The following is an 8,839-nucleotide window of genomic DNA, read 5'->3' as shown; positions in this document are numbered from 1 at the left end:
CCCGGGAATAGTTCGCCTGCCTGTACCCCGATCTAGATCTTACCATGGTGCCTCTCAACAACGAGGTGGTGGATGGGAAGGTTGTTCCCGCTGAAGACTGATTGATTCCTTCCATCCACTACCTTTATGCTTTCTCCTTACATATGATTGTAATAAACCTTCTATTTTCCTGTACATGTGCCTTGAACTGATATTTACTTTATGATAAAGTCCTTGTATTTCTTCTTGTAACTTCTCTGTCTGCTTTATCTTTCCTTGCGCAATTTTCTTCTAGAAATTAACTTGGCGATTTCGTAAGCGCGATTACATACTTAACTGCTTCGAACCACTGACTTTCGAATAATAATCACTCTAACAACTTGTAATCTCAAGGCAATGAACCTTAGCGTAAAATCGCTCTTCAAATAACGAACTTCAACTCAACTAATGGCTTGAGACATCGCTCACCCGATCTGCCTTATCAAAACGGGTCTTAACTTTCTCGCCATTGCTTGAACTTTTCCTGGTCGCCAAAGACTTTTGACGATATTAGCTTCTTCCTGCGTTCACAACTTGGCCATTGTTCCTTCATCTGGGGGTAGAGGTGCCTTTCGGATCCTTCTCTACCTCCTTGAGCTTCAGAACAAGAGACCGGGTGGCTAGGCGTTCTCTTCGAACCTACCTTAGCCACCCTCCAAACTTCTTCCACCCTTTACACCATACCTGAACTCGTTCGAGACGAGAAGGATTTTATCTTGCCTGAACTCGCTCATCGGCGAGAAGGTCTTTAACTCGCCTGAACTCGCTCATAGGCGAGAAGGTCTTTAACTCGTGCCTCTACATTGCCCCAGGGGTTACATCTTCTCTCCCCCAGAAACACTGAGGACTTTTCACTGGTGCCTCTACATTGCTCCAGGGGTTACATCTTCTCGCCCCCAGAAACACTGAGGACTTTTTACTGGTGCCTCTACATTGCTCCAGGGGTTACATCTTCTCGCCCCCAGAAACACTGAGGACTTTTTCACTGGTGCCTCTACATTGCTCCAGTGGTTACATCTTCTCGCCCCCAGAAACACTGAGGACTTTTTACTGGTGCCTCTACATTGCTCCAGGGGTTACATCTTCTCGCCCCCAGAAACACTGAGGACTTTTTCACTCTTCCTAGCCTGCACTCGCTCGACGGCGAGGAGGTCTTTATCTCGCCTCAGAACGCGCGAGGGCGTTGAGGTCTTTTAACTGGTGCCTCCGATCGCCGAAAGACGATGAGGACTTTAACTTTTTAGAAAGCATGCAATATATCTTTAACTTGCCTTAAATCACATATAAGTGACAAGGTCTTTCTTCAAAACTTTGGAAAATAGCAAGCATGCAATCTAAAACACTTCAAACTTCGAAAACTCTTCTTTATTGGGTGGCCTCATTAAAAACCCTCCTTAGGGAAAAGAGTGCCCCCTTCAAACTGTTTTAACAAAAACATTGTAATATAACTTCGTGTTTGTCTTTACTTACAAAGTTCTTAACTGTAATACAACTTGAGGTGCGTGGCGTTCCAAGTGCGAGGAATCGCCCCTCCTTCCAATGTCTCTAAGCGGTAGGCGCCGTTCCCGAGCGCCTCGGTTATTCTGAACGGTCCCGTCCACTTGGGCGACAGTTTATTCTCCATCTCGTACTGGTGGGCTTTCCTCATCACCAGGTTGCCTTCTCTGAACTGTCTCGGCATCACCTTCGAGTTATATCTTCGTTCAATCCTTCTCTTCACCGCCTCAGCTTTCAATCTCGCCTCTTCCCTGACCTCATCCAGTAGATCCAGGTTCAACCTTCTCTCCTCATTCGAGTCTTCCTCTACGAAGTTCTGGAATCTCGGCGAGCTCTCCTGGATCTCTACTGGAATCATTGCGTCACACCCATAGACCAAGCTGAACGGGGTCTCATGGGTTCTTGACTGCTCGGTGGTGTGGTACACCCAGACTATACGGGGTACCTCCTCAGCCCAACTTCCTTTGGCTTTCTCTAGCCTTCTCTTCAAACCTCTCAGCAACACCCGATTGGCTGACTCTACTTGGCCATTCGTCTGAGGGTGCTCAACGGATGCAAACACTTGTTGAATTCCCACCCCTTCGCACAGCTTCTTCAACAGGTGACTTGCAAACTAAGTCCCGTTGTCCGACACCAGGCGCTTGGGCACACCAAACCGGCACACAATGTTCTTCCACACGAAACCCTCAATCTTGTGTGCGGTGATCTGGGCCACTGGTTCTGCTTCGATCCACTTGGTGAAGTATTCAATCGCCACCACCAAGTATTTCATCTGCCTGATCGCCAGCGGGAATGGTCCCAGGATGTCGATTCCCCATGTATGAAACGGCCAAGGGCTATAGATCGACTTCAACTCCTCGGGAGGCGCCTTGTGCCAATCGGCGTGCTGTTGGCATTGTTTGCAACACTGCGCATACCTCTTGCAATCTTCTCTCATCGTTGGCCAGTAGTACCCTGCACGGAGAGTCCTTGCGGCCAGAGCTCGACCCCCGACGTGGCTTCCGCATATCCCTTCGTGGAGCTCTGCCATAATTCTCGTACATTTTTCTCCGTGCACACACTCCAGGAGTGGGTGAGTGAACCCAAACCTGTACAACTCGCCATCAATCAATGTGAACTTGCTAGAATTCTTCTTTATCTTCCTAGCCTTTGTCTGATCCAGCGGGAGAAGGCCATCTGCCAGGCACCGCTTGTACTGTGTTATCCAGGTGTCTGGCTCATGGGCAGCGCAGACCTGCGTCATGGTCACCTTCTCTCCCCGACATGCTCTTATTCTCGGCGATCTCAAGGTCTCTTGGATCAGGGATCTGTGACTCCTCGCCGCTTTCTCTGTCGACTTGCTTATCTGAAGAACCAGGTGATCTGCTACAAATGCTCTTGGCGTCTTCAGAGTTTCTTGAATCACCGTCCTCTGCCTACCCCCCTTGCCTGAACTGGCGAGCTTAGCTAGCAAGTCAGCTCGGGCATTCTGCTCTCTGGGCACATGCACCACTTCAAAGGAGGCAAAGGAACTCTTCAATTCCTGCACATACTCTAGGTAAGCCGCCATTTGTGGATCTTTAGCCTGGAACTCGCCTGTTACTTGCCCCGTGACTAGCAGCGAGTCACTCTTTGCCATCAGCACCCTAGCTCCCATCTCTTTGGCCAGCAAAATTCCGGCGATCAGCGCCTCATATTCTGCTTGATTGTTGCTGGCCTTGAAGGCAAACCTCAAAGATTGTTCAATCAGCACGCCGTTGGGTCCCTCCAGGATGACTCCAGCACCGCTACCCTGCTGGTTCGACGATCCATCCACTGAAAGCACCCAACAAAAGTCATCCCCTTCAACTCGTGTCGCCTAAGATGAGAGCTCGACCACGAAATCTGCGAAGATTTGCCCCTTGATCGGGCCTCGGGGCTCATACTTAATATCAAACTCCGACAGCTCCACCGCCCACTTCACCATCCTCCCAGCAACGTCAGGCTTCTTCAAGACCTTCTGGATGGGCAAGTCAGTCATTACCAGTATCGTGAAGCTATGGAAATAGTGGCGCAACCTCCTCGCCGAAAATACCACAGCCAGCGCAGCCTTCTCCAGGGCCTGATATCTCGTTTCGGGGCCCTACAGCACCTTACTAACAAAATAAATAGGCTTCTGAGCCTGATCTTGGTCCTGGGCGAGCACCGCACTCACCGCCCTCTCAGTTACAGCAAAATACAACCTGAGAGGGGTTCCCACCAGCGGTTTGCACAAAACCGGCGGGCTCGCCAGATACTCCTTAAGCTTGACGAAGGCTTCCTCACACTCCTTCGTCCAGGCAAACTTGTTATTGCGCCTTAAACACTGGAAATATGGGTGGCCCTTCTCTCCGCTAGCTGACACGAAGCGAGATAGGGCGGCCATCCGACCTGTGAGCTGTTGCACTTCCTTCACAGTGGCCGGGCTTCTCATCGCCAAGATAGCGGCACACTTGTCCGGGTTGGCCTCTATTCCTCTTTCAGTTAAGAGAAATCCCAGGAACTTTCCAGCCTCCACGCCAAAGATGCATTTCTCTAGATTCAGCTTCAACCTGAACTTGGCGATCGTCGTGAACAACTCCTCCAAGTCTGCAACGTGCTTGCTTTTTTCTGGCGAGGTCACGACCATGTCATCTACATACGCTTACACATTCCTTCCCAGCATCGGTGCAAGTACTCGATCCATCAACCTCTAGTACGTGGCCCCCGCGTTCTTCAGCCCAAACGGCATCACCTTGTAGCAGTAGCACGATCTCTCGGTCATGAAGGCAGTCTTCTCTTCATCCATGGGATGCATCTTGATCTGGTTATACCCCGAGAAGGCGTCCAGAAAGCTCAACAACTTACACCCTGCAGCACTATCCACCAGGGCGTCTATGCTTGGTAAATGATATGAATCCTTTGGGCAAGCCTTATTCAGATCAGTGAAATCGACGCACATGCGCCATTTCCCATTACTCTTCTTCACCAGCACGACATTGGCCAGCCACTCAGGGTACTGGACTTCCCTGATATGGCCTGCAGCAAGGAGTTTCTGTGTTTCGTCTCTGATCGCCTGCCTCCTCTCCTCATTGAACTTCCTTCTCCTCTGTCGTACTGGTCTCACCGAGCTGTCCATTGCCAAATGATGGCACAAGAAGTCGGGATCGATCCCGGGCATGTCCGAAGCGGACCATGCAAATGCATCCAGATGCCGTTCTATCACCTTAGCGATCTGGTCCTGGAGCTCGACCTCCAGGGATCTTCCCAACTTGAAGATCTTTCCCCCGATCTCTATCTCGAGCCACTACTCGACAGGTTTTGGCCTGGTCTCTCTGGCGATCACCGCCCTGGCGATTCCCAGCTCTCTCGCTTCCTCAGGGCGATTCCTCGCCTCTTCTTCCTCCAGACCGGCGTTCCCCTCTCCCAGCTCAGCATCCACCATCTCCACATCTCTTCCGGCGGTCTCTTCTATTACCGTCGATCTGGGCTTCACACCCGGAGGCAGGGTGGTTGTCACGTAACTCACCGATCTCTTGTTTTTCAGGCTATTCTCATAGCACTTCTTCGCTTCTTTCTGATCGGATTTGATGGTGATCACCACTCCCTCCATAGACGGCAACTTCACCTTCATGTGCCGGGTCGACGGTATAGCGCCTATCCTGTTAAGCGTGGGTCTTCCCAGCAGAATGTTGTATGCTGAAGGAAAGTTTACGACAAGGTATTTGATGTTCTCTGTTCTCGAACCCGCCTCATCTGTAAACGTAGTCCTCAACTCAATGTACCCCCTGACCTCCACCTGATCACCAGCGAAACCATACAAACACCCTCCATAGGGCCTCAGCTGGTCAAGGGGTAGCTCCAACTGCGTGAAAGTCGGCCAGAACATCACGTCTGCCGAGCTTCCTTGGTCCACCAGAACCCTGTGGACCTTTCTTCCTGCCGTGATCAACGAGATGACTATGGGATCGTTGTCATGAGGCACAACGTCCCGAAGATCTTGCTTGGTGAACGTGATGTCCACATCCGGCGAGTGGTCTTCAAACATATCCACCGTCATCACAGACCTCGCGTACCTCTTCCTCTGTGATGCGGTGCATCCGCCACCCGAGAAACCCCCTGCAATGGTGTGGATTTCCCCGTGCGTAGGCATCTCATGCTGCTGAGCCTCTCCACCTGCTGGTTGGGAGCTCGACGCGCCCCCCGTCCTTCTATCCAGCAAATAGTCATTTAGGAACCCGCTCTTAACCAGATCGTCGAGCTGGTATCCTAAAGCCAAGCACGAATCCACGGTGTGGCCAAAGCCCTGGTGAAACTCACACCAGGCGTCTGGCTTTGGTCCCAGCACCTTGTCGCCCACCTTCTCGGGCGCTTTCAACCTAGCTGATATGTTGGGAATGGCGATCAGGTCCGCCAATCCCATGACAAACTTGTGCTTAGGCGGGCGATTGTACTCCCGGCGTGCTGGTTGAGGGCGTCCTTGGCCCCTGCCCTTGTTCTTCCTTGGATCATAAGGATGGCGAGTCCTCTGATCCCTTCTGGCCGCCGCTGTCTCCAGCACCCTCTGTGGCTGGATCCTAGTCTGGGCGCGCGGCCTAGCGGGAGCCACGCTTCCTCTCTTCTCGGCGACTTCACTCTCATCGGCGATGTGGGCCACCGCAAGTCGCCTAACCTCAGCAAACGTGGCAGGGTGGGCCCTGATCAATGCCTCGCAGAATGGTCCCGGCAACACGCCCTTCTTGAATGCGTAGACCAGCATTTCTTCATCTTTGGCCGGCGATCTGACCATCTGCGCCCCAAAGCGATTCAAGTAGTCCCTGAGGGACTCTCCCTAATACTGCCTTATATCAAACAAATCATAAGACACCCTGGGCGGTGCCTTATTCACGATGTACTGCTCGACGAAAATCTTTGAAAACTGTTGGAAGTTGGTTATGTGACCGGTAGGCAGGCTCACAAACCATTCCAGCGCCGTTCCCTGGAGTGTGCTCACGAACATCTTGCAGTACACGACGTCTGATCCTCCCGACAGCATCATCTGTGTATGGAACGTGGTGAGATGAGCCTCAGGATCCTCCACGCCGGTAAAAACAGCCTTAACAGGTACCACACTCGCAGGAATAGGCGTGTCAGTAATCGCCTGAGCGAAAGGCATAGGAAAAACACGAGGCGGCGTGGACGGCGCGACCTCTTCAGCAATAGGACGCCCTCGCTGCTCCTGAAGAGCTTGACGCAGCTCTTCAGTCACTTTGCTAAGCACATCATTCCTGGCCCGAGAGGCGACCAGGTCCTCATGCATTCTCGCTTGTTCTATGCGCGAGGCTTCCACATTCGCCTGCAACGAACGCATAATCTCCACCATCTGCGCCATGGTCATGGCGCCGGCGCCTTCAGCAGCAACGGGCGCAACTGGACTTGAACGGTTGCTTCTCATTTTTCTCATGAAACTTGACGAATCACTGAGTGCAACGAACAACACTTCCTTCAACTACGATCAATTCAGCGATCAATCGGTCAGAACTTCGCGAAACTGCGAAAGAAACCTCAGGAACACAGCGAACCTCCACAGAAACCTGCAACTCCACCAGAAACCAACGCTTCTTCCACGAAAAACCAAACAAGCCAAAGAACTAAAATCTCACCGAACAAAACTCGCGCAACCAGCAGAAAACTTCACTTCACCGAACAAAAACCCAAACGAACGGTGGAAAACGCAAAACCACCGAACAAAAACTAGATGATCAACGAACAATGGTTGCACCAGCACACAACCACGCAGAAAACTACAAAAACCTCCAAGAACTCACGCTGTGGATGGGAACAGGTTTTACACGGCCCCACGGTGGGCGCCTGATGATCCTGCCTGTTGACCAGAACGTTGAAGCTTGCCTCGTCAAACTTGGATCGACGTGAACACCGCGTCAACCTCCGTCCTTCGCCACGATCCACCTCAAGAACCTGCAAAAGAACAGAGCGACGCCGCTGCGGCCGATCGCACTCCAACGCCCAAGTCAGTGACCGAACCACCAAATACTACAAGAGTAACACTCAAGAACTCTCAAGGAACCGTGCAATGTTCTCTCTCACAGTATACTCAAGAACTCGCAAGCGTAAAGAAGACAATCTGAACGTGCGTACCTCAGAAGTTCGTTGGGAAACCCTTATATACCTGGGCACTTTCTCTCTCCTGGCAGTTACACATCTGGACACGTGGCTCGCATCCAGCTGTACACGTGCCATCATCTGGAGCCTCCTTGACTTGGGCGCTGCTTCTGACTCTCCTTTGGCTAAGTTACTTATGCATGATACTACTCAGTGCATAGCTGTCCTAGAGTGCGATCTCTACTGGATTGGCGAGCTAGGGTGCCTTCGTACACACCTTCCCTGTGGTCTCGCCGGCCGCCTTCATAATCTGCACCACCTTCATCTTCGGCGATGTGCTTGCTCCGGCGATCTCTAATCACTTGGTCGCCTGAGTTTACATCTGGCGACTTCATCTTTAACCCGGTGACCGCCGGTTCTGGTGTGCTGGAGATCGGAGCACGCCAACTTAATAACTGGCGACTTCACGAGCCCCCCGACTTCCTTCCCTTCTGCCAACCTGGCGTCGCGTCAACACGCCTATACCGTAGCTTGATGCCACGTCATCACTTCCGACTACCAGGGCGGTACATTGAGTTAAGAGTGAAAGATTACCTTTGATGTTGGGTCTCCTCTGGTATTTATAGCTTTGGGATGGACCTCAACTATTTTGGGCCTGCTCTTGGATTCAGATGAGGACCCAATTGTACCTCAATCATAGTTTATAATTAAACTGGTTTAATTACAGTTAATCATAAGTTTATTATCTGTTCTTAGGTTCATTCGACCTTGTCGACCATTTAGTTTCTCGATCATTATGTTATTTTAAATTGAATGTCGATAAAAAAGATTAAATTGAAATATGATTTATTAGCATGTTCATAAATAGTTGGCATGACATTTGGAAGAATGAAGCAATAGCTGGAGCTTTTGGATGTAACTCCTTAAGTTTCGTAATTCTTTCTTTTATTCTGCTTTTGTACAGTTTATTTCTGGTTGATGTCTATTTATTGTATTCAATTTTTTCCTTATAATGAATTATGTTGTAATTTAGTTGAGACATCTATGCATAAACATTAACTGAATTATGTAAATGCCTATTTTATTTTAACTTTTGTTATCCATATATTATTGTATATGTTAGGATCAAATTCTTGTCGGGTATTACGTATGCTCAAATTTTATAGATTAAGGAATAACTTGTAGACTATGGTTTAATATTAGACAATGTTATTTATAGATGTAATAACAATAGTGCTATTAATTT

The sequence above is a fragment of the Phaseolus vulgaris genome, chromosome 11, assembly GCF_051622355.1.
Source record: "Phaseolus vulgaris cultivar YP4 chromosome 11, ASM5162235v1, whole genome shotgun sequence".
In the NCBI taxonomy this organism is placed as follows: Eukaryota; Viridiplantae; Streptophyta; class Magnoliopsida; order Fabales; family Fabaceae; genus Phaseolus; species Phaseolus vulgaris.
This window is presented reverse-complemented; position numbering follows the sequence as displayed.